We start from the raw sequence: 27,589 nt of genomic DNA, 5'->3' as shown, positions 1-27,589 counted from the left end.
AGATACAGAGTCAGGAGACAGATGGATAATCGTAATGGAGATGACTCAGTGTTGAAACAACAAAATAAACTCTCATAAAATGCAATGTAGTGCTTAAAATTCTTTGGTTCCTTTTTCTGGTATCTTGCTAGACACAGCAAATCCTAATCCCATATAAATTAAGTAGCTATTTTCTTAGACAAGGAAATAAATCATAAAATGTTAAAGTACTTATGGTTTAACCAAAGTTTACCCTTTCATTCTGTCTCAAGTCTCCAACCCTCTACCCCCTTCACACCGACGCAGACAAACAAGAGAAACAGAAATGGATACCGACTAAAATGAGACAATTACTGCCACTAAAACACAACCAAAGAGACCTTCAGACATTCAGATTACATGAGAAAGGGGGAGCGCACAGATGGAAATGTTGACATTACTATTATTCATTTCCACAGATCACCCCAGACCCTAAATAAAATGCTGTCTAACTAGATACAGGTTCCTAAGTTTAGAGTGGTTTCGAATTTTAAAATGCTTGGCAGCAGTCTTTCCTCTGTTGCTTTGATTTCACTAAAAGCCAATTATAACGCTTAGAACCTCTGCCCTCCTTTTTGTTTTTAAGTGAGCAAGAAGCAGATGTTTAGTACCCATTCCAAATATAACAAAGCCAGTAGAAATAAAGACAAAGCCTTGTGCCCAGAATGGTCGTGATACGACACGTACCTTGTCCATCTGCTTCTCTCACATTCTTTTGAAGTAGTTTATGTGCTACACATTTTTGCTTTTGTTTTTTTAAAGATGCTCCAGTAACCAGTTAAATCCAATTTAATTTGCATATGAACCTGTTACTAAATCAAAATGATAAAAGCCGAAGGTACCATGAGGTGTCAATGTTCTCTATTTTCTTCTGTCATCCAGAAAAGAACACAACATAAGAACATAAGAATGGCCATACTGGGTCAGACCAAAGGTCCATCCAGCCCAGTATCCTGTCTACCAACAATGGCCAATGCCAGGTGCCCCAGAGGGAAAGAACCTAACAGGTAATGATCTAGTGATCTCTCTCCTGCCATCCATCTCCACCCTCTGACAAACAGAGGCTAGGGACACCACTCCTTACCCATCCTGGCTAATAGCCATTAATGGACTTAGCCCCCATGAATTTATCCAGTTGTTTTTTAAACCCTGTTATAGTCCTAGCCTTCACAACCTCTTCAGGCAAGGAGTTCCACACGTCTGTGCGCTGAGTGAAGAAGAACTTCCTTTCATTTGTTTTAAACCTGCTACCCATTAATTTCATTTGGTAGCCCCTAGTTCTTATATTATGGGAATAAGTAAATAACTTTTCCTTATTCACTTTCTCCACGCTACTCATGATTTTATATACCTCTATCATATCCCCCCTTAGTCTCTTCTTTTCCAAGCTGAAAAGTCCTCTTTAATCTCTCCTCGTATGGAAAACGTTCCAAACCCCTAATCATTTTAGTTTCCCTTTTCTGAACCTTTTCTAATACCAGTATATCTTTTTTGAGATGAGGGGACCACATCTGTACGCAGCGTTCAAGATGTGGGCATACCATGGATTTATATAAGGGCAAAAAGATATTCTCCATCTTATTCTCTATCCCTTCTTTAATGATTCCTAACATCCCATTTGCTTTTTTGACTGCCGCTGCACATTGCGTGGACGTCTTCAGAGAACTATCCACGATGACTCCAAGATCTTTCTCCTGATTAACTGAAGCTAAATTAGCCCTCCATCATATTGTATGTATAGTTGGGGTTACTTTTTCCAATATGCATTACTTTACATTTATCCCCATTAAATTTCATTTGCCATTTTGTTGCCCAATCACAGTTTTGGGAGATCTTTTTGAAGTTTTTCACAGTCTGCTTTGGTCTTAACTATCTTGAGCAGTTGAGTATCATCTGCAAACTTTGCCACCTCACTGTTTACCTCTTTCTCCAGATCATTTATGAATAAGCTGAATAGAATTGATCCTAGGACTGACCCTTGGGGAACACCACTAGTTACCCCTCTCCATTCTGAAAATTTACCATTTATTCTTACCCTTTGTCCTTTGTCTTTTAACCAGTTCTCAATCCAGGAAAGGATCTTCCCTCTTATCCCATGACAACTTCATTTACATAAGAGTCTTTGGTGAGGGACCTTGTCAAAAGCTTTCTGGAAATCTAAGTACACTATGTCCACTGGATCCCCCTTGTCCACATGTTTGTTGACCCCCTCAAAGAACTCTAATAGATTAGTAAGACATGATCTCCCTTTACAGAAACCATGTTGACTTTTGCGCAACAATTTATGTTCTTCTACGTGTCTGACAATTTTATTCTTTACTATTGTTCGAACTAATTTGCCCGGTACTGACGTTAGACTTACCGGTCTGTAATTGCCAGGATCACCTCCAGAGCCCTTCTTAAATATTGGCGTTACATTAGCTATCTTCCAGTCACTGGGTACAGTAGCTGATTTAAAGGACAGGTTACAAACCATAATTAATAGTTCCGCAGGTTTCACATTTGAGTTCTTTCAGAACTCTTGGGTGAATGCCATCTGGTCCCGGTGACTTGTTACTCAATTAATTCCAAAACCTCCTCTAGTGATACTTCAATCTGTGACAATTCCTCAGATTTGTCACCTACAAAAGATGGCTCAGGTTTGGGAATCTCCCTAACATGCTCAGCTGTGAAGACTGAAGCAAAGAATTAATTTAGTTTCTCTGTGATGACTTTATCGTCTTTAAGTGCTCCTTTTGTATCTGGATCGTCCAGGGGCCCCACTGCTTGTTTAGCAGGCTTCCTGCTTCTGATGTACTTAAAAAACATATTGTTATCACCTTTTGAGTTTTTGGCTAGCTGTTCTTCAAACTCCTTTTTGGCTTTTCTTATTATATTTTTACCTTTAATTTGGTAGTGTTCAGGCTCCTTTCTATTTACCTCACTAGGATCTGAATTCAACTTTTTAAAAGATGCCTTTTAAAAGGAGGGGTTAGAGTTAGTAGCCCTGACTGCCACTGATGCTTCAATGACTACTACTAGTAGTGTGAATGGGCTGAATTCTTGGAAGGAGGATGTTGCATTATCTGAGCTCTCTCTCAGATTGTTGGTTTAGAACAGTGATCGTCAATCTTTGGCATGCAGCCCATCAGGGAAATACGCTGGCGGGCCAGGACGGTTTGTTTACCTGCAGCGTCCGCAGGGTTTGGCCGATCGCAGCTCCCACTGGCCATGGTTTACCGTTCCAGGCCAATGGGGGCTGCGGGAAATGGTGGCCAGCACATCCCTTGGCCCCCTCCGCTTCCCGCAGCCTCCATTGGCCTGGAACAGCGAACCGCGGCCAGTGGGAGCTGCAATCGGCCGAACCTGCGGACGCTGCAGGAAAACAAACCGTCCTGGCCTGCCAGTGGATTTCCCTGACGGGCCGCGTGCCAAAGGTTGCCGATCCCTCGTTTAGGAGGTCAATCCACATGCAGGTTATCTCCTCAGTGAAAGAAGAGGATAACTCTAGAAAGGAAGGATGGCATTGTGGTTAAGACACTACATTGGAACTCAGCAGACTTTGCGTTCAATTTCTGGCTTTGACCATGTGATCTAGGGCAGATCACTCAATCTTCATTTCCTGAACTGTAAAAAGGGCTAAATACTATTACTTTTTCTTCCTTCCACCCTTTGCCGCATTTATTTCGATTGAAAGCTATTCAGAATTTGTAGCAAGAGGCATGTGGAAGGGCAGAGGAAATCTGGGTTGCTGGTCCCAAAAACTCTAGTGGATGCTTTCAATTAGTTTCATTTTTATTTAAAGCCAAAGTATATCTTTGTGCAACAGCATCATGATTAAAAGTGATGCAGCTTTGTAAATAATAGCTGCAAAACTAACTACAGCAGCAGTCAGTAGAGGATGTGCCAAATATTTACTGACATCTCAACAGGAATACAAGCCAAAAAATTGACACTTGTGTATCCACGGGTAGGCACCTAAATAAAGGTGGTCTGATATTCAGGGGAGTGGAAAGATGGTGGTATACCACTCATTTTTATATGACTGTATTACTTTTTTGGTTTACATACTGCATATCAATACTTAAGATACATGTGATACTGTCTTTTTGCATGTTCATAAAAATTACTGTATATTTCCCTTATATTTTAACAATGACCATATTTGGGAAATTGTATCTTTCCTCTGTGTCAATTTTGATCACCCCAACATATCTTATATTTGTATTTATCTTTTATTATGTATTTTTGGACTACATTCATCATAAAAATCAATAGAAAGATTTAATTCAAATCCCCAAAGTCAGTTTCCTTAACTTATGGAACATGTAGTCAAAATGAAACTATCTGGAAAGTGCATATAAAACGGCAGATTCATTACAAATCTACAATTCTATTCAAACACTATAGTAATGCCCACTCAGACACACATGAGCATAAGGAACAGAACCCAAAACCTTCAGCTCCAAAACATGCCTCTGTCACATAAGCTGAAAGGGAAGCTGCAGTGCCTGTGATAGTATTAAAACTTAGTGAAAGTTATAAGAGGGTGACATTCACGTACAATAAGCAGGTGTGTAACTGTTCTATCCAGTAGAAGGCAATGATAAACATGCTCACTCCAGTCCATTTCAGCAGGATTAGCTGGTTTCCCATGTTACCAGCCGTTTGTATTTAAAAGGCTTTAAATGTATACTGTACAGTACTGAAATGATTAAAAGAGAAGAATAAAGTATCCTTCTGGCATGAAAATGAAATTTTGGGGGGGAGGGCGGGAGAGCACCTGTCTGCATTTTGTGGGGAAGGGTACAGGGGCAGGAAATCTAAAAAAAGTTATTTGCAATCTTCAGGAAATAATGTATAACCTTATTTTACACATTGTTTTAGTCAACATTTATTTAATTTATTTATCTGGAAAGTTCGTAACTTTTCCTCAGGCTTACAGTAAAAACTAAGTGTTAAATGGATAAACATGACAATGACATTTCACTCTAGTGAGCATTCATGTGCCATGTTAGTTGAATACTAACATCCAAGGAGCAGACAAACACACACACAGCCCAAGACACATTTTAAAAGGGATACAGTCAACATCCTGAGGATTAAAATTTGCCTGTCCTTTTGAGAGACTGCAAGTATATAAACACACCCTTCACATTTACGAAACTGGCACACTGAAAAATACAAGAAGTTTCAAAAGAGAGGTAAAACCTATGCAGCATTCTAGAATATATATAACAATTAAACAGAAAATAATAACACTTCACTTTATCTCCTGTAGATCTCAAAGCATGTTACAATTTTTTTCATTAATGACGTGGGGACATAAAGTGGGAGTGCACTAATAAAACCTGCAGATGACACGAAGTTGGGAGATCCACACAAAGGAGGACCAGAATATCATACAAGAAGATTTGGACAACCTTAAATAGAAGAGTAATAGAAACTGGATGAAATCTAATAGTGCAAGGTCATGCATCTAGGGACTAACAAGAATTTTTGCTCTAAGCTGGAGAAGTATCAGTGGAAGCAACAGAGAAGGTTCAAGACTTGGGCACATTGGTAAATCTCAGAATGACTTTGAACCGCCAAGGTGATGCAGTCAAGAAAAAAGACTAATGCAATCCTAGGACGCATCAGGCGAGGTATTTCCAGTAGAGATAGGAAAGTGTTATTACCATTATAAAAGGCACTGGTGAGATCTCATCTGGAATACTGTGTGCAATTCTGGTCTCCCATGTTTAAGGAAGATGAATTCAAATTGGAAAGTGTGGAAAGAACAGCTACTAGGATGATCAGAGGAATGGAGAATCTACCCTATGAGAGGAGAGTTAAGGAGCTTGGCTTGTTTAGTCTAACAAAAGGAGGAGGAGAGAGATGATTGCTCTCTATAAATACATCAGATGGATAAACACCAAGAAGGAGAGAAGTTATTTAAATTAAGGGCCAATGTTGGCACAAAACAAATGGATATAAATTGGCCATCAATAAGTTAAGGCTTGAACTTAGACAAAGGTTACTAACCCTCAGAGGAGTGAAGTTCTGGAACAGCCTTCCACGGGAAGTAGTGGAGGCAAAAAACATAACTTAAAAACTTGTTTTAGGCTGAGCTTGATAAGTTTATGGAGCGGGTGGTATGATGAGACTCCTACAATGCCATATGGCCCATCCACAACTGCTATGAACAAATATATCCAACTGTCACAGATGGGACACTGGAGGGGGAGGGCTCTGAGTTACTATAGAGAATATTTCCCAACTGTCTGACTAGTGGGTCTCATCCACATGCTCAGGGTCTTACTGACTGCCACATTTGGGGTTGGAAAAGAATTTTCCCCAGGTCAGATTGGCAGAGGCCTGAGGGGAGGGGGGCTCTGCCAATCTGACCTGAGGAAAATTCCTTTGTTTGATCACTTGCTGCTTTGAACTAGAGTAAATGGTGGATTCTCTGCCATTTGAAGTCCTCAAATCAACTTCAGTAACTCATCCAGAGGTTATAGGCCTACTAAGGTGTATAGGTGGGTGAGGTTCTGTGGCCTTCAATGTGCAGGAGTTCAGTCTAGAAGACAGTCCCTTTTGGGCTTAAAGTCTGCAAGTCTATGAGGTGGATATGCATTATTAATGCAATTTCACAGACTGGGAAATCAAGTGCAGAGAAGTTAAGTGACACAGCATGTCAATGGTAGAGCTGGGAATGGTGCCTGGGTCTTTTGATTCCCAATTATGTGTTGTTCTCTGCTGGGAAGAAAAAAAATTTTTTTTTAAATGTAATTTTTAACTTATTTTCCTTTGTCAGTATTATTTATTTTCGTAATAATAATTAAAACACATGGAAATGGACAGATAAATGGATAAATGAAGAGAAGATCCCATCTCAAAGAGTTTGCAGTCTGAGGTCCTCATCCTTTAATTTGTTCCATGAAGGCAGATCCTGTGTCCACTGGTCTCCCAGTGACTTGTATAATGGTAATAACACTTCCCTATCTTTACTGGAAATACCTCATCTGATGCATCCTAGGATTGCACTGACTTTTTTCTCAACCGCATCACGTTGACTTTAATGGGTGCCCAACCATGCAGAACAACTTGCAGAATTATGGACTAAGTGCTTTGCTCATGTGAGTATTACTATTTTAATCAATGGGCCCACTTGCATGAGTATGGTCATTAGGATTTGGCCTTAAATTAGACAATAGAAAACATCTCTGGGCCTCTCTCCCCTCACACACTTTGTTTGTGTTGTCTATTTAGATTGTAAACTCTTTAGAGCAGGAATTGTTTCTTACTAGGCACTGGTAGAGAGCCAATCACAATGGAGTTCTGATCTTTGTTAGGGTTTCCATGCACTACTGTAATATCAATTAATAATACAGAGAGGGATGGGGGGAGAGGCGAGAATCCAGGGAAAGCAAGGCAAAGGGATAACAAGTTTTATCATATAGAAAGTTGCGATTCTGAGTCATAAGGAGGATAATCTAAGAAGGTTTTTATAAATACACAACAATCTTAGTTTAATATTCAGCATGGTGTGCCATATGGATACATCATGAAAAAAACTGTTTTCTTGCATTTTGTTGCACTTTAGATTTAACAGTACTTTAAAAATTACACTCTCAAGTTCACAGATCCAAAATGTTACATTTTTTCCCCCCTCTTGCATTGGCTACTTCTGTATGTATGCTTCACACAGACACATATACCCCTTTCAAAAAAAAATTCCTAAGTGCTTCAACAACAGTCTAGGGTACCGAGCCCTATTACAGCAGGCACAATAACTTGCCTGCACCACAGCTGCCTGGCCTGCAAGACAGCTCCTGTTCTTTGGTGCCATGACAGTAGTTCAGACACTGCTCCAGTCAAATGTGCCAAGACAGGCTGCAAGATAGCAATGCTGCTAACATGCACATCAGTAACTTTTTTCACAAGTAGCTCACTGAAGCCATGACAGTAAAATTACCCACATGTAAAGTGTTCACAGCATCAGGTCTCAAGTTCTTACATCACATTCATCACTGTTGCATCACCTGCAGGCCTTCTTTCACACAGCCCTCTAAGCATAGTTCAACATTTCTAAGCTGATCCACAAAAGCCTTTACCCTCTCCACATTTAAGTCCCTCTTAAAGACTCATTTCTGCCAAACTGCTTATAGTGTATAAAGTTGATTTGTATTTGCATTGCATACAATTTGCCTCTTGTTCCTGTTCCATTCCTTCTAATCCCTGTCTACTTGCCTGTCTTTAGATTGCAACCGTCTTGGAGCAGGAAATCATCTTCCATGAGCATTTGGAAAGTGTCTACCCACACATAGCAGGCAGGCACTATTGTAAAATAACAATATTCTGAGCATCTAAGGGATGAATACCGGACAGAAGAAGAAAGAGAGAAAACCAACACTGGGGAACAAATGAAGACAAGAGAACAGAGAGGAAACACAGCTTCAGCATGATATAAATGTTTCAGAGACTTGAAAAGTAGATAGAACAAGAATCAATAGGCTAACATGTTGAACAAAAACATTGCAGTTCACCGTTGGAACATTTGCAATCTTTTTAATTTTGATTCTTAACGTATAGGAATTGTAGAAAACTCCTGTCCTACACTGACTTTTCTATTTTCCTTTTCTTCTTCCTGGTTCAAAGTCAATCATATTGCCCATTAATTGAGTATAAGATCTGCCCTCATTACTTCCTGGGCAGATCACTACTTTGATGCTCTCTTTTGGAAAGAAAAAAAAAGGGGCAAAGGTCAGTGGATAGCACTAATTTAATTAGTATCGTTAGTAGTATTTATATAGCACCAAAAATATGCTAAGTGCTTTACAGACAGAGTAAAACAAGTTCCTGACCCAGAGAGCTCCAGGAAAAGAAGGAAGCATTTTATCTTTATTATTTTAAATCTCTGCCTTTCCTCCCCCACCTTTAAATTAACTCTTGACTAAGTCTTGTGATATCCATGTAAGCCACACCTGTCTGCTGATATACAAACCTTATCCTTTCATTTTTGTTATCAGTATTTTCTAGTTTTGTTTTTTGACACCACATTTTCTCTTTCGTTCACCACCTCATAGCACCCCTTACCTATCAACTGTTTAACCCTTTACTGTCCATTTCTGACTAACAGCTAACCCGATACCTTCCTTTCTTCTCATTTAATAAGCTCACAACCAGCTATGCCCACCCTCTGCCTTACTACACTGCAACCTGCCTCTCAAATTCCTTTAAAAGAAAAGGAGTACTTGTGGCACCTTAGAGACTAACCAATTTATTTGCACATAAGCTTTCGTGAGCTACAGCTCACTTCATCGGATGCAGTTTCCACAGTATGCATCCGATGAAGTGAGCTGTAGCTCACGAAAGCTTATGCGCAAATAAATTGGTTAGTCTCTAAGGTGCCACAAGTACTCCTTTTCTTTTTGCGAATACAGACTAACACAGCTGTTACTCTGAAACCTGTCAAATTCCTTTGCACATTGCCAACCCCTGGGGCTACTGTGGTACAGATGGGGTGGCTATAGCTGCTGCTCCGTCAATCCTTGCTCAAGGGTGGAGGAATAGTTAGTTAGCTGTTCTGGTCCACATGACAGTGCTGGGAGAATGCCTCTCAGGAGGCCTGATGTCCACAATGTTTTGTTCTGCTGAGCACCCTGCTGGTTTACCATCCCCAACCACTGCTCTGAATCCCTTTTCCCTTGGAGCAGCAGAGAAACATATAAACTCCCCTCCCTCCCTAATCCAGATGGTGTGGGCTCTTGCCCATACTATGGAATGAGGTAGGGGTATGAGAGCAGGTCTGGAGCCATTATGTCAGGTGCCACAGCCCACCTGGGACCATGTGAACACCTACACCACCTGAACAGCATGCCCACAAGACTGAGGGGGAAGTATTTTTGGTAAAGAAACATAATTTTCCCCCTTCTAAGATATTGTTATAGAACTGTTTTTTTAAAAAAGGCTTTTAAAGGTATGGTAAATCCCTGTGATAGGCTCTTTATTCAAAACCCAGTTTTGGTAAACTAAACTTCTTTACTTACCAAAACACTGCTTTTAGAGTGACAAGAAGTTTCTATATCCAATTACATAAAGAATTCTATTAAAAGAGTCTACATTTTTTGCAAAAACTTTAAAGAGGCCATTTTCCAATTTTCCATTCAAAAACTTTCAACTAGCTGTACCACTAGAGACCGTTCAAGATTTGCTCTTCTATGCTCAGCAACCAGTCACACTGCTCTGTAAAAGTTATTTTTAAACGGATGACCAGAACTGATTTTTACAATAGCTTTCTTATTGTTTTCCAAAAGATTTCTGCTATATTTGTAAGTATCATGTTTTTCCTTCTATTATTTCCCTCCCTACCATATGCTTCTAGGCTGTTTCAGTCTTACCTCATTTCCTTTTCCTTTTTCACTTGCTCTTCCTCCTCTACTTTCTCCTCCCTTCCCCTCCAAATTCACTGTAAAATTGTATTCCTCCTAAGTATTTCTGTTATAGATCTAACACAATGTCAGTTAGTGTACAGGATAAACAGCAGGAGGACTGTTAAAGATAGCTGCATGCAGCATAACTGGAGATTAAGTAACAGTAAGGGAAGAGACAGAAAATGTAGAACCCCAGACGCCCACCATATTCCTTTTTTCCCCCAACTTTGACCTAGTTTGTCTTTGCTGAGCACCTCACCAGTCAAATTTACTGAACTTACTGGCCAACCGCAAGGAAGGTCTAAATTTCTGTCAGTAACCTGGCATGTGACCTGAAGGAGCCCTAACACTTTATACTACTTCAAGGATGAAGGTAATTCCCCTTCTCTGTTTTCCATCCACTCTTACTTAGCACGCATTTAGAGGCACAAAATCAGTGGCACATCCTTATGATCACAAAGGCCCACATGCCCCTTCCAGAAACTACTGCACTTTTTTCCTTGACTCTGAAGACTACAGTCCCCCAGAGAGAATGCAAGAAGCATTCACTCCCATCCCAGCTCTGTTTGCAGCTTCATGATATGTTATCGACACCAATTGTAACTTCTAGCCTTTGACTCTGTTTGCGCCAAGCAGCACGCTCACACCCACTTTAACAAACTACCCTCAGGCCTTTCAAGCAATACAAAACTTTCTTTAGGCAACTTCATGAGAGTCTAGTGGTGGCTGAAGAGAGAAAGAGGAGGAACTGAGAGATTACAGAGCAAGTGTGGAAAAGGATAAGCAGCTGCACAGGCGAAAAAGCTAATAGGTTGGTAATCAACTCTAAGAGAATTAGTAAACAAACATAAGCAGGGCAGAGTAATTCATTAGGTAGAACCATCAAAAGAAAACCAAGTCTTTCAGGTCTTCTGTGTTCTATTCTACTGAAACCAAAATAGAACTGGCCTTACATTGCCAGAAATCCCTAGCCTGGTCCTCCTCGTTACAAAACATTCTTCTGTCTCCCAAGCAGCTACTTTGATAGTCTTGTATTCCTCCTGGTGAACCTGATTTGCCTGCAATCTCCAGCCCTGATTTATCCTCCCCCTAAGCTTTTGTGCATGGGAAAGGAACTACCCTGGAGCTAATCCTTTTTTTTTTTTTTGTAAGTGACCATATTGTGCGTCTCCCTCTTCTCGCAGGAACTGGGATACAGTTTGATCATTGCCAATAAAAACTTTCCTTTGGCTGTTTCAATCAAAACACCACTAGGGGAGGGAAGCACCTCTGCCCCTCCCAAAAAAACCTCCTCTATTTCTGCTCCATTTAGATTAAGGAATAAATATGGGAACACAAATATATCCTTTTTTGCACAAATATATCAATATTCTAGGTCACTCTTAACAGCAGCTCTGGGTGGGGGTTATTCTCCACTGTAACCCACTCATATAACTCCCATTAACATTACTGTAATAGAATTCTACAGCAACAAAGGAAGAAATTATTCTCCTCTATCACAGCAGTGACTGGCATCATTGAATATGGTGATAAAATGGAAGGAAAACTGCACCTGTTAGGGCTCCAATTTTGTAAACATACATATGCTTAATTTTAAGCACACTGTTACTCCTGGGAGAATTCTGCGCCACTGCACATGCACAGAATTTATGTCCCCTGCAGATTTCTTTGCTTCCCCGCAGAAAAATGATTTTCTGATAGGGAAGCGAAGGGAAGCAACAAAAGCGGTCATGAGACCCTCCCCAGCAGTATGTTTTGGGAGCCTAAGGCAGTTGGCAGAGAGGTAAATCACTGTGGGGCAGTGGGAAGGACTGAGGAAGACCCAGGTGGTGGCTCCTGCTCTGTGCCAGGCTTAGATTCTAGTCCCAGCTGGGCTGGGGAGGATGGATCTTCCTCTTCCCCTGCACAGCATCCAGGGCCAGGACAGACCTACTCCCAGATTTCTCCCAAAGCTTCAGGAAGATCTGCACACTCCACCCCCTTGCCCCCGCACCCATTGCTCCTCAGCTGCAGGGGGAGGGATCACTGTACAGGGAGGTGCTCCCCCATCCGCCCAACCCCCGTGCATCCAGACGCCCTCATACCCAGACCCTCTCACTGAGCCTCACCCCCCCTGCATCCAGAACCACCATCCCTGCCAAGTCCCACTCCCCTGCACCTGGACCACCCTGACAAGTCACTCACAGCCAGTTCCCCACCCCACTGAGATCCAACCAGCTTCACCTGGATCCCCACCCCACTGCGCCCCACTCCACCAACATCAGGACCCTTGTGCATCCAGATCCCCTCTCACCTGGATTCCCCACTGAGCTGCCCGCACCCAGATTGCCCCACACAGAATCCTCTGAACCCACACCTGGATCCCCCCACACTAAGCCGCTCCATACTTGGATCCTGCTGGGCTGAGCCTGCCTGCCCATACCTGGTGCACCTGGCACAGAAGGGCAGGACCCTGGGGTGTTTCTCAGGCAAGACCAGTCCTTGCACTGTGTCAGGGTTGGGTGCAGCCTCACCGCTGAGTCCGTGTCCTGGGGGGAGCTGCAGAATGATCTCCCACCTCTGTGCAGCCAGTGGCCTATGCTCCCCAATGCCATACTGGAGTCTCCACATTTATTTGACAAATAAAATTTGCAGAATTTTTTAATTTTTGGCACAGAATACCCTCAGGAGTAGCACATGTGTTTGCAGGGTCAAGACAGACTGCTAATTCCCATTTGTGCCCTATAATATACCTATACCTTTTTATAGAGAGGGGAAGAGAAGGAGAGGAGATAACACATTTGTACAACAAATATCTATCATTCTCCAATTTACCTTCAATAATCATGGGGAGCCCAGAGTTCCTTCTCCCTAGCCTCCAAGCTGAACAAATAGACTGTAATCAATCACTTCTCTAGATTATCAACCCATGAATTTATGATAGAAGCTGACTTTTGTGTGTACTTCCTGGAACTGTAACATTTTACATACTCAAAACACTGTCACAAAGGTGTGTGCTGCCCATAGAGGGTAACATTCCTCAAGTTTAAAAACAGCAAGAACTTTAATCCACAGTTAAGGTTGAGAATGTATTCCTCTCCTGTGAAGTTAAATTCACTTGCATGCACATCTGTGAATTTAGGCAAGGTTTTCAAAATTGCCTCAGGGAATTAAGCACCCAATCTCAATTGACTTGCAGTGGGATTTGGGCGCCTAGCTTTCCTAAGCCCCTTTGGAAATCCCAGCCGTCATCACTTAAATGTAAGGAAATTCTCAATTATGGTTCCAAAACCAGTCTTGAGGATCTCCCAAAATGATCCAAGGCTACTTTAGACAGTAAGGGCCAAATCCTGCAAACCTTGCTAAGGCAAAACTCCCACTGACTCAACAAGAGTTTTGCCTGAGGACTATAGTGTGCCTTGGCCTGTACAAAGAACTGAGGATTCTCTCCTATAGCCTTTCATGGACCACCTCGTTTTAGGTCAAGGCACACACAAGTGAGCCAGGCTACTCACCGGTTTACTCCCTTCATAGAGCAGGTGGGTGAGGAGTCATCTAGGAGGGGCAGAGAATGGGCAAAACCTCAGTTCCACTCCTTTAGCTACTCTGGTCAGAGCAGATGAGCCAGCATGGCATAGGTAATAATTTATTGCTACTACAGACCAGCAGTAAATTACTAGCTCCCAGAAGCAAAGAGGAAATTGGAGGAGTGTCTCTGAATCATCATGCCTCCTGACGCTATTCCTGGATGGTACAGTGCACGTTCTATTTCTTGCCCAGAGCTATGCCTAAGATCTACAATAAGGTCTGAGCCAAATCCTACAGTGTCATTCATGGTTGAAATATTTTATTTACTCTGAACAAGAGTTTGTATATGTTCCTGAACTATGCTAAGTGTAACTGTCCTTTGAATTATTTGATTAACTGATGAGTCTATTTAACTACAAGAGTTACATAGCCTATGCAATGTTTTCTGACTTCTACAGAAGCTAGTAATTTGCAACTAGCAGAATCACTGTGCACTGACACCCAATCTTAATGGACCACAACACACATTATGTCAATTAATAATTGGAAAGCACTGTTATTTGTGTTACCTTAAACTCAAGACCCTTTACAAATAGTAGAAATTTAACATCACAAGCCACCTCCTGAAAACTGTGAACCTCATCCATTGTTGTAAGGAGCGAGTCCACAATCCTCCCAACAGTTACCCATAAGCAAAGTGAAAGAGTATTGATAACCAGCCACATTCTATGGAATAAGGCTAGGCAAGATGTAAACCTTGGAAAGTCAACCTCACCCTGGACTACTGCTGAAAACGCAGTTTCCTGCTTTGTGAAACCATCCACAGAATAAGATGTGCAGCCCACTTCCCCAGTCATCTGCCCTTCAACCCTTTATCACACTAGCAACAAATATCTAAGCCTGTCTGCCTTGGTGCCAAACTTGTCTTCACCCACTCCCTGTATCGAGTGACAAGCTCCTTGCCTCCCAACCCCCTTTATAGTTACAACTCCCCTTCTTCCCACTAGCCACACACACACACACACACACACACACACACACACGCACAAGTCCATAGCCTATATGTTCTATCTAGGTATTTAAATTAATCTGGGGTATCTGAGCACCTGTTGATATAGACTCCGTGCCCCTGCTGATCCTCAAGACTGGTTTTGGAACCATAATTGAGAATTTCCTTACATTTAAGTGATGACGGCTGGGATTTCCAAAGGGGCTTAGGAAAGCTAGACGCCCAAATCCCACTGCAAGTCAATTGAGATTGGGTGCTTAATTCCCTGAGGCAATTTTGAAAACCTCGCCTAAATTCACAGATGTGCATGCAAGTGAATTTAACTTCACAGGAGAGGAATACATTCTCAACCTTAACTGTGGATTAAAGTTCTTGCTGTTTTTAAACTTGAGGAATGTTACCCTCTATGGGCAGCACACACCTTTGTGACAGTGTTTTGAGTATGTAAAATGTTACAGTTCCAGGAAGTACACACAAAAGTCAGCTTCCATCATCGAGAAAAAAAATCATAATCTGCCCATCGGTCATGCGTCAGTCTTCATTGCTCTGTGACACTGACAGAGTATGACTGTTTGCGTTATTTGCAACAGATTAATTCCCTGTTGCTGACACCTTCGCCCAGTGCTGTACCGTGGTCCTCTGCTAGAGAAAGCTGTTCCAGAACACTCAGACTGGCTGTTTCGCTGTTAAAAGCTTTCTGAGGATATTTCTGCAGACTGAAACATGACGATTTGAGACAAGGATCTGCAGCCTGCGGGATGGGGTGGGGGAATAGGGAAGGACTATCATGAACATCATTCCAAGTAAACCACTTTAATTAGGGTGAGAAAGGAAAGCTCCCCAAACATCAATTTGAGGGTTACTTAGTTTATCCCCTAAAGAATTTGAAACACAAAAGAAAGATGGGAAGCATCCAAAAATCAGGAAGAGCATCTTGAAGATGTCTCTCTTCCTACACAACTGAGACAGAGGGGATGCAGTTTGAGCTGTTAGGTTTTTTGAATACTGAAAAAACAATGCTGTTGAACTGCTTGTTCATTAGGGGATTTTCAGGTTGGTTTCAGTATCACTAGAGTCAACTTTGATTTATAGATACCCACACCCAGAGTGTGCAATAAACTAAAAATATATGTTATAAGAAACAGGCAACATGCACAGTTAGATCCCAGAATGGAAACAAAGCCTGAAGGAAAAATATAATGCAGATAATACAAAAAATCCCCCTAAAACTGAGACTAGTCCTGAGCCTACCAGTAAAGAATGCACCTTAATGTACTTTCGTGATAACTGAGGGGGTGAGAATGTCATAGCTTCATGCCTGAACAAGGAAGGCCCTGCACTTCATCTTCTCAACACGATCTCTTTTGGAAAACACAGTAGCTCCAATTTGCCATTTTAGACTGCCACAAAAATAAAGAATCACATAAGAGAAAGCTGGTCCCAGCTGCTGCTATGGATGCCAGACTCTACCAAATCTCCAATATCCACCAGACCTCAGCTACTGAGTTGTGCCTATCTACCAAGAGCAGTGTCAATGGAAGAGAAAGAACACCATCCTCAAGAACAGCACCGAGAGCACTCCTGAGCCATTTGCCTCTGCTCAACACCACAATACATAAACTAAGGGTCGCTGTCCATTCCTACTTCACAGGACTCCATGGAATTGAAGCTGTCCAGCAAGTGAAGTAGATACACCCAAATCTACTTTCAACATAAGACTGAGTCATGGCAAACTTTGCTGGCACATCAATGCTGCACAGAACCTGTATTTACTCTAACAGGCAGGTGAACACCAGATCTTACTAGCTTGTTCCCCTAATGGATATCAAGGATGGAGTGGTTGTTCAGCAAACCTTGAGGACATTTATATTCATCTTATTTTACCAAATTTCACGCATCTGCACTTTTCTCCATTACTTTTATAGGTAGAGGTATCCTAAAAGTCAGTATCTGATATTTAGAACTTTTTCTAGCTGTTCATAGCAGTTAAAAGGAATTCTCATAGAAGAGTGAACCATGACAGGCCCAAATCCCCACTGGCTACACATCAACTTTCACATATCATCTAGAAGCACTGCAGTCACTGCAAAGGCTGTTGCTCCCATGAGAAAGGCAGCCAGGCTCTTCCTCTTCTTTGCTAAAACAATTGCACTACCCAGTGTCCTTAATTGTGCGTACCCCCAAAATCCTGATTAGTGAGTAAGTCTAAAATTCAGAGGCCTGTTTGCCAAACATCCATCACTACTAAGAATTCAAAAATTGTTTTCATTTTATTATAAGGGACTTGGGAGGAGGCCAGGGTAGAAACCCAAGAACAAAAGTCCATGAGTTAAGGCCCTCTCCATTGATTTTCAGTGCATAAATCTGGAAAATTTGGGTAAATTTCCCCCCGTTTATTTATATCGCATAAGCTGTCTAGAATTTTTTTATATTCTGATACATAGTTGGAATATAGTTATGCTTTATTTACTGGAATCAAGTGAATGAGGCTATGGCATTTATGTCATGTTTACAGATATGTTAAAGGGCTAAAATTCTGGTTAGTACCAAAGTGGTTCTGGCTCCTAACACACTCTTTTGGGAAAGTGCCCACTCGTATGTACAGACCCTGCAACATTTTGCCTATTAAATATATACTTCATAAGCCTCAGCACTCTACACCTCAATCTACAACTTCTTATAACTGGTGGAATAAATGATAAGCGACAGCCAAACCTAAGACTGCTCAAAGTAAGCTTACACAGAGGTCCTGATGTCTTCTACGCTCTGAGGACTTTTTCAAATATATTATTTGTTTTACAGAACAGGGCCCCATTGTGCTAGGTACTGTACAGAACACATAATAGGAGATAATCCCTGCCACAAAGATCTTACAATTGAAATAGAGAAGGGAGACAAGGGTGGGAGGGGAAAGAGGCACAGAGGAGTGCAGTGACTTGTCCAAGGTCACATAGCAGATCAGTAGCCAAAATGGGATTAGAACTCACATCTCCTTACTTCTACTCCATTGTCCCATACACTGGACCATGCTGCCTCCTTGTCAGGCCATCAGGCCATCAATATTCAGGTGAAACTATTTTGTAGCATCGTATCTTTATTCCAGAATTACTCTTCCTTAAGAAGAACTACACTAGGCACACATGAGATGATAACAGATGCTGTTGGATTATTATTCTGTTTTACTGGAATCCATTAGATTTTAATGTTTATGTATCACTGTCTCATCTAGCATCATTAATTAAGCTTCCCTGCTTTAATAACAAAGTAGAATATGCTTGCCCAAGCCTGGAAAATGCCTCTCACTTTAAATGTAATTTTAAGGAATTGCCACACACATTTGGGAAGCAGCAGTACTTTAAACCACAGTCATTCAGAAGTTTCAGGAGAAGGGGTGTTAAGTCACCCTATACAACTACTGCGGTTGCCACCAATTCCAAAGTCTAATTTAAACGATCTCTGTCACCCAAGTGACCACTAAGACTCGCACAGTACTCCTGGATCATCAACAGGAAACCTCTTCAGTGGAAATTCTTCAAACCACAATTCCAAGGAATTGTTTTCAGAGGAATGTGGAATGTAAAATGAAACTTGGTAAGATACACATCTTCTCAGTATGATTTGAACATTAAGTTGAAACCTAAGACAAAGAATAATTCCAGGCACTATGCTGTTGGTTTTATTTGAAGGATGCTCTCCTTATTTGATTCTATGGTTCTTAACACAAAGCTCCTTAATGCAACTTTTCAATTCCATTCCCCACCCTCCTCACACATACATCCCTCAAGATGTTACACCAGATATCTTACTAAAACGTACCTTGGCAGAAACTTCAAACAAAAACTGGTCAAGTCCCTCTTTGGCATACAGCAGTTCTTGCATATTCTGGTTTTGGGTAAAAACCCACTGAAATCTATGTACAGGAGAAACATGTTGCTACAGAAAACGCACTCCTTTATTTTTAGCATTTGTACATTTTCACTGAATAAAATAAGCCATGTACAAAGCTTATAATTGAGTGTCTCTTTGGTATTTGACTAAGTGTGGTGAAGAAAATACTGTAATACAAGTACTGTATATCAAAGTGACTAAGTTAGCTTTTTTACATAAACGCTAAGGCTTGTAATTTTCTGTCTGAGATATATCACTAAGTATTGTATTACCGATCATGCTACTGTTCTGTATAGAAATAAGAGGGAAAGTATTCTCCCAGCCCTCGGATACCACAGTGACAGGCACTTAAACTAGAAAGACGGAGTTTTGCATTCCAGATGAGGTTGTGCCACATATTTTTAAGACAGCAAAACAAGAAAAATACGTTAGCATAATACAGTTGACACAGATCCACACCTGCAAGAAAATTTGCTTTTAAAATTACATCTGTATTATGGAGCTTTGGTATTGCAATACACATTGTCCCCTCTCAGAGGGCCCCACATCATGGGACAATATCACCCAATCCAGACAGTCCTCATCTATATTGCAATCTATTTCTAAAGGGCACCTAGTACACCACATAACCTTAACTGCACACACGACGACCCAATAATGCTATAATATATTTGCATGAATATTGTGGCACTCATTTATGTAGGACCACACATGTTGCATAGATGAGACACAACCAGGGAAGAATGAGGGGTCAGCCTTGTTTGAGTGCATAGTTGCTTTGGTCGGTTTATGTCCAAAATGTAATGCTGTTCCATTAATTTATGATAAAGGATGTTCAGGGGCATGGAGACAGTGACAACATGGGCTCTATCCTACCTCCACTGAAGTCGACGGCCAAACTCCCATTAACTTCAATGGGAGCAGACTGGGCCCCAGGTCAAGATGAAAATCAAAATGAAACTATGACTTGCATTGGCAACAATAAAATCATCCCATTCTCCCTGAAAAAGAAATGACACCATCACATAGGATAATAAGAGTTCTTGTATTCTTAGATTATAAGATCTTTGGAACAAGGACTACGTTTACCTTTTAATTTGTCCAGCACCTAACACAACAGGGTCCCCAAACCCAACTGAATGTTACTTAGCATCTAGAAACCACAGTCATGGATCATGACTCCACTGTGCTAGACACTGTACAAACACAAGGGAAAAAAAAAGACATTCACTGCTCCAAACTACTGCAATGCCCGTAAGATAATTCATACTAAATAATGATTATAGCACCCCTCTTTTCCATTACATTAAGTTCAAGCTTCTTGGCCCCACCTTTCACATTTCTGTTCTTCCCTTCTTATCTGTTCTTATCTCTTATCAATTCCCAAACTCTGCTCCACCAATGATGCCAGGTTTGACTGTCCACTTCTCCCACAGCCATCTTCACATCTTCTTTCACCCTGCTCCCAGGTATGGACCTTCCTCCCTAAACTGTTCCATAAGACCACTCCTTCAAATAGCTTCTCCAACCCCACTGCTTCTGCAACAACTACAAGAAACTGGCCAATTCATAATGTTGAGGGGTTGCCAGATACAGCTGATGTATATTAATTTTAAACAAAACCACACCTTTGATTGTATGATGCTTGTCTTCTTAGGCCCTGATCCTGCACTGTGATCAGTATGTGCCCACATGGAGCCCCACTCAAGTCAATCAGACTCTACACAATTTCAGGGATCTGCTCACATGCAATAGCTTACACGGTTGGGGCCTTTGGAGCGGGCACTAACTCTACCTGGGAGCGTGGACAGTGCCAACACATTCAGTGCTACTGAAATATATATAATCAGTAATACTACAGAATGATAAAGGCATAGAAGTTTGTTCTAAATATGATCTTGAATATGCAACAATGTCCTTTTAAACATGTTTTTGTAAATTATTTTCAACAATAAGATAAAGTACAGCACACGCCTCAAGTGTATTAATATTAATTCTAATCTATTGTGTTGTACTGAATTTGTTTACCTAAAGTTGAACAATCGCATCAACCTTTGTTAGTGTGATTGCACAACAAACTACATTAGACTTGAACAACTAAGCTGCTCGCTCTCTCTCTCTCTCTTTAGGAAAGATATATAGAAGTTGCTCACTTTTAGTAACACCATTATTTTAAATTCAGTATGCAACACATAGTGATATTACACAGAACAAAAGCAAAATCTTAGCACCACGTAAATGCTTTCATAACTATGTAGTGTACAAAATATGACACGGTGTGCAGATCCTGTGTAATAACCTCACACCCAGTATACACTGTAAGGCACAAGATAAAGCAGAATGTTTTCAACCACTGAACATTATTGCACAATAAAAGCACATCCTGTTGTATCTTGTTCCAACTATAATATGAAGTCAACTATACAACAATGATTTTCAAAATAAATGACTGCACATATAAAAACAAAATCCATAATTTACACATCATGTCAGCTAAAAATGTATCATTCATGTGTTTGACATCACAGCTGTAAATTACAGCTTTAACCATACCAATGCAAAATTCCTTTGGCTTTCTCACCCCAGAATGAGCATGACTGCCATTTCTGACACTTTTCATCCATGTCTGTGCCTTTTGGAAATAAACAGACACAGTAAATACCTCCCAAGATATACTCTATGTTTAAATGCTGTTCCATCAGTGGCACAGCAGTGGAAAGGTGTTTTGTTTTTTTTAATATCATAATGAAGTATTAATTAAAACAAACACCAAAACCGAAAGCAACAAACATAATTTGGGGTCCCCTAACACAAGAAAGTGCAATAGCAAGGCTATAGTGCTCTGGGCTTCTCGTTACCCCAAAAAAGAACAGGAGTACTTGTGGCACCTTAGAGACTAACAAATTTATTAGAGCATAAGCTTTCGTGGGCTACAGCCCGCTTCATCGGATGCACAGAATGGAACATATAGTAAGAAGATATATATACACATACAGAGAAGGTGGAAGTTGCCATACAAACTATAAGAGGCTAATTAATTAAGATGAGCTATTATCAGCAGGAGAAAAAAACTTTTGTAGTGATAATCAAGATGGCCCATTTAGACAGTTGACAAGAAGGTGTGAGGATACTTAATATGGGGAAATAGATTCAATATGTGTAATAACCCAGCCATTCCCAGTCTCTATTCAAACCCAAGTTTGTGGTATCTAGTTTGCATATTAATTCAAGCTCAGCAGTTTCTCATTGGAGTCTGTTTTTGAAGCTTTTCTGTTGCAAAATTGCCACCCTTAAGTCTTTTACTGAGTGGCCAGAGAGGTTGAAGTGTTCTCCTACCGGTTTTTGAATGTTATGATTCCTGATGTCAGATTTGTGTCCATTTATTCTTTTGCAAGGATAGGTTCCTGGGTTAGTATTTTTGTTGTGTGGTTGCTGGTTTGCTTCAGGTTGGGGGGCTGTCTGTAAGCGAGGACTGGTCTGTCTCCCAAGAACTGTGAGAGTGAGGGATCATTTTTCAGGATAGGTTGTAAATCTTTGATGATGCGCTGGAGAGGTTTTAGTTGGGGGCTGAAGGTGAGAGCTAGTGGCATTCTGTTATTTTCTTTGTTGGGCCTGTCCTGTAGTAGGTGACTTCTGGGTACTCTTCTGGCTCTGTCAATCTATTTTTTCACACCAACCAAGGAACCTATCCTTGCAATAAAGCACGATGCCAACTCTGTCCACATATTTATTCAAGTGACACCATCATAGGACCTAATCACATTAGCCACACCATCAGGGGCTCGTTCACCTGCACATCTAGCAATGTGATATATGCCATCATGTTCCAGCAATGCCCCTCTGCCATGTACATTGGCCAAACCGGACAGTCTCTATGCAAAAATCCAGCTGTTTGACTCAGTCTACTTTCTAATGCACAAACATTCACATAACAAAAGCCATCATCATGACTGACACCCTTATTGGCTGCCTCAGCAGAGAAGCAAAGCACTGGACAGACATAAGCAAACTACCCTCTAACCCAAAAAGAAAAGGAGTACTTGTGGCACCTTAGAGACTAACCAATTTATTTGAGCATGAGCTTTCGTGAGCCACAGCTCACTTCATTGAAGTGAGCTGTGGCTCACGAAAGCTCATGCTCAAATAAATTGGTTAGTCTCTAAGGTGCCACAAGTACTCCTTTTCTTTTTGCGAATACAGACTAACACGGCTATTCCTCTGAAACCTCTAACCCAGTGGTTCTCAACCTATTTACCATCGTGGACAACATATGCAGCTCTCTATGTGTTATGTGGGCTGCATCCACATAATATATATACTACCTGTGTGGCCCAGAGGATGTCACACAGGCTGCAGCTATATGCTGATTGGGCCACAAGCAGCCCATGGGTTGAGAACCACTGCTCTAACCTGTATAGGTGATCTGTTTAACTATTGTTGGGGCTCCAAAGGAAAGGTTGCTACCTGTAGCTCTGCCCCAGGCAAACTGACAAATATTCACTCCTACCAGCCTGCAGTCACCCATGCAGATAGTTACCGATTACTCTGCTGCCCCTAATATTTTGTTGCCCCAAGGGAACTGCCTTCTCTGCCTCTCTAGCAGAAACAACTCTATGGGGGGAATAAGGGAGAGGCTGCACTACTTCTGTCCATGTTGATCCCACTCTACAAATGAACAGAAAACTGTCTCCAAAATCATTAGCCAGCTCTAAACTCACCATTGCAATGTATATTATTATTAGGAGTCTGACATCACATCAGGGTAAGCACAGTCTGACATCTACAGTTAAGTCAGTGATGGTGTAAGTGCTGGCTGCGTTACAGCCGTTGGATATTGCAATGCATATTCTGTTAAACACTAAAAATGATATTTTATGTAGGGCCTCTCCCTGGACATCCATTCCTTATGAGGATAAGAAATCTCCAGCCAGTTATTTATATTGTCTAACTCCTGTAATCTGAGAAAAATCCACACAACATTAGTGTCTTACTTTAGATATTAATGTCCACTTCTGCTGCATATGTTATGGCCAGCTAGCTCCTTTAAGAATGGGTTGTAAAGCAATCTAGGTTAAAAACGAACACAAAACCAGGAAAATGCAGAGGATGGGAACACCCAAACCCCTGAATCCTCTCTCTGGAGCAGGGGCACTTTGCGAACTGCAGAGGAGGAATGAAATCTATTCCACGTACAATAACCAGCCAGCCTACCTAGCAAGGACATGAATAATACATGGAAGGAAGAGGAATCTGAGGCACACAAATAAGCACATGAATAGGTCAGCCTTTGGGGGGAGGATGAGGCAAAGGGGGATCCCCCAGCTCCCGCACCCACAGGCAGCTGCAGGGAGCGGATATGTCCTGGAAACTCGGCTTGGGGAAGTGGGCGGGTTCCACCGCTTCAGCTCGCAAAGGGCAGCGGCAAATGCGATGGCCAGGCCTCCGAGGGGCTGCAGGAGGCGGCGGAGGCAGCATCTCTGCCCCCTTCCCCAACCGCTCGGCACCCGGCGGCCGCTCCAGCGCCTTCCCGCTCCCCACCCGGCGGGCCTCCCCGCCAGGCTCCCGGGGGAGGCTTCGCCGCAACTAGCTCCCGACGCAGGGGAATGGGGAGACGGGGCAACACTCACCTCAGGGGCCGCCAAGCCCCTCCGCCTCCTGCCGGGTCGGCTCAAGCAGGTCCCCCAGTCCCAGGGCAGCGGGAGGGCCGGGCCGGGAGACGAGCGGCTCCAACTCCGGGAGACGGCTCCGTGGGGCGCTCCCGGAGGCGGCAGCGGAGCGGCCTCTCCGGGCAGCAGGGGGAGGGACCGAGCGGGGAAGGGGCGGGATAGAGGGGGCGAGCTCCGCCCGGCCAGGCAGGGGCGGGGAGAGAGAGGGAATTAAGATACAGGGATGGAGGGAGAGGGAAGGGGCAGACAGAGGCCTGGCTGAAGGAGAAGGGAGGATGGGGAGGTGGAGGGCAGGGTGGGAGAGCGAAACGGGGGGAAATGTGCTGGCTCCCCCCTTCTTCTCTTGCTTGCTGCCCTTTTGCCTCCTTCCCCTCTCCCTGGCTCCCTCCGTTCCCGCCCAGTATCTCCTCATGCCTCCGACCCTGGCTGTGCCCTGAGGCAGCCCAAGGGGGAATGGGGTGAACTAGGAACAAAGGCCGAGAACGTTCCAGAAGAACGTCCCGACGGGGGCAGATGGACGAGGCTGTGGCATGATCTCCCAAGGGGAATGGAAGGAGCCCCAGTGTCTGGGATGCTTCAAACTAGAGGGGACTCTGGAAAGCATACAGTGAGCGCCAATCTTAACGCTAGCTGCAAAGAGATTAAACTACCTGAAAGGCAGTGTGGTCCAGTGACTAGGGCACTGAATTAGGACTCAAGAGATGGGGTGATGGAATGAGGGGCACTGGGAGTGCAGTAGCAGCCCCTGACTTTAAGTGGTTTCTATCATATATGGGGTTTACAGTTTTGTTCAATGGCTTTCAGTACCCCCACTATAAAAATTGTTCCAATGCTGCTGAGACTGGGGATTTATTCCCTGCTCTGTTGGGTGACCTTGGGCAAGTCACTTCATCTCTCTGTGCCTGTGATTTCCTTCTCACCCTTTGTCTGTTTTGTCTCCTTCAACTGTAAACTTTTCAAGGGAGGGCCTCTCTTATTATATATATATATGTACAGTGCCTAACGCAGTGGCTTTCCACCTTTCCAGACTACTGTACCCCTTTCAGGAGTCTGATTTGTCTTGCATACCTGAAGTTTCAACTCACTTTAAAATGACTTGCTTACAAAATCAGACATAAAAATACAAAAATGTCACAGAACACTACAATTGAAAAATTGCTTACTTTCTCATTTTTACCATATAATTATAAAATAAATTGATTGGGATATAAATATCATACTTACATGTATATTATATACATCGTATATAGAGCAGTATAAACAAGTCATTGTCTGTATGAAATTGTAGTTTGTACTGAGTTGGCTAGTGCTTTTTCTATAGCCTGTTGTAAAACTAGGCAAATATCTAGATGAGTTGATGTACCTCATGGAAGACATTTGCTTGCCCCCAGGGGTACACGTATCCCTGGTTGAGAACCACTGGCCTAGCACACTGAGGCCTTGATCTCTGTGGAAGGTGTTTTGGTGATCATGAAATATAAACATTGCAGTAATGGACAAATAATGCTTCTTCGCCTTTGTAACTGGATAATAACGAAATTAGAGGAAGGAGAACATGTCAGCTGGACGTTGCTACTAAAATGATCAGCAGTGAATTACTATTAATAATTCTCAGTGCTTTTAATCTTCAGATGTCAAAACTCTCTGAAAGTGATGAAATTTCTACATGCAGTTGTCCTCTTCCTGAGTGGGGTAAACTTTAAGGAACACATGAGTGTGCTGTGCCCTCTACCCCATCAGATACCAGGACCAATTCACAGTCCTTGTCATAGTCTTTAAAGCTCTTATAATGGGCCTGAACCAGGTTACTTCAATGACTGCCTTGTCATTTGCAACCTTTCCTCCCTGAGACAACTGTGATCATCAGGGACAGAGATACTCCATTTGCCCACTATCCATTTCCGGCAGCGGCCGCGAGAGCAGGACGATGTTGGCCCATCTGCAGTGGATGATCGTTCGCAACAGCTCCAACTTCCTCCTCAAGCAGAACAAAGCAACCTACAGCACCGAGCCGAACAACCTGAAGGCCAGAAACTCCTTCCACTACAACAGGCTGATCCATCGCAAAACGGTCGGCGTGAAGCTCATGGCAGACGGGAAGGGGATTGTGGTGGAGCTGAAGAAACGGGCAGTCCAGCGCAAGCCAGCCACGTCCTATGAGAAGACGGCCATTAACAAAAACGCCCAGGCTACGCTCAACAGCCTGCGTCACATCATCCACAAGAACAGCTTCCGCAAGGATCTGTGCATGAGCGCCCTGCGCTGTGCCAGTGCCATCCTGCAGAGCCAGAAGCCGGTGGTGGTGAAGAAGAAGAGAACCTGGGCTACCAAGACGGCGTGAATGGCTAGCATGTCCCAATAAAGGATTCAAACGGGGGGGGGGGGGAGAGAATGTCAGGAGCTAGAAGCAATGCATATCTGGTGGGAGGTCCTACATAGTGGAATGCTCTTTTGGCGAGTGCACTCTGATTTAACCATTTTTACAGTCCAATGCAAAACCCACTTTTTTACATTTGCAAAAGCCAGCCAGCAATAGGAGGGGTGATAGAGATTACATTAAAAAAAACACATGAAACATCAAGCAAAATCCAAATGATGAATCTCCAGAAAAGGGAAATCAGAGTTCTTACCCTCTCTTAGTTGACTATGTTCAGCGCTTATATACTACAGTGATTGGTTCTCTATAAATAGCTTAGATGGGGAAATGGCACTGTTATGTTTCAGAATCAAGGTTCTATTGAGATGAAAGGGGCAATTCATGACACTCAGATTTAAACAGAACTTTTATAGACATATAGGCCCATCTATAATAGGCAAAAAGTAATTGCTATCAAATGTAGGGTGTAATACCTTCAACATACCTCACAGAGCAGTAAATATGTTAGAACCATTGATTAGTTGCATCACCACAGAGAAAATCATTAGCTCATATTCAGCCGGGACAGTGTATTGTTTTTCCCCTGCAGTGTGGACAGGAAGTCACAGGCATTGTAGTTGCACCTATACAACCAATCCTCCCAGGTTCCTTCCAGAGTGCTGCACTCCCTGGTAGAATAATGGTGTATAGAGTGCACTGAGCACAGACATGCCAATATGGGTTTTCCAAA

The 27,589-nt window shown here is 42.4% G+C and overlaps 1 protein-coding gene and 1 pseudogene across 3 annotated transcripts in view; one reads left to right on the top strand and one right to left on the bottom strand.

Moving 5' to 3' along the window:
* The window catches only part of C8H1orf21 (chromosome 8 C1orf21 homolog), a 201,628-nt gene extending 177,002 nt beyond the window's left edge, over positions 1-24,626 (bottom strand). For 2 of the 3 annotated variants that reach the window (XM_048861556.2, XM_048861553.2), the window contains exon 1: positions 24,444-24,626. The gene's annotated coding sequence lies outside the window, so the exon portion shown is untranslated. Of the gene's footprint in view, positions 1-19,692; positions 19,818-24,443 lie in introns of those variants that run through there. The other variant, XM_075131533.1, reaches the window with a different exon arrangement.
* Positions 24,627-26,382: 1,756 nt separating this feature from the next.
* LOC125641546 (large ribosomal subunit protein eL28 pseudogene) lies at positions 26,383-26,855 on the top strand (annotated as a pseudogene).
* Positions 26,856-27,589: the final 734 nt, after the last annotated feature.

Source organism: Caretta caretta, chromosome 8, assembly GCF_965140235.1.
Source record: "Caretta caretta isolate rCarCar2 chromosome 8, rCarCar1.hap1, whole genome shotgun sequence".
NCBI lineage: Eukaryota > Metazoa > Chordata > Testudines > Cheloniidae > Caretta > Caretta caretta.
The sequence above is the reverse complement of the archived record's forward strand: the minus strand, read 5'-3'. Positions and strand labels throughout refer to the sequence as shown.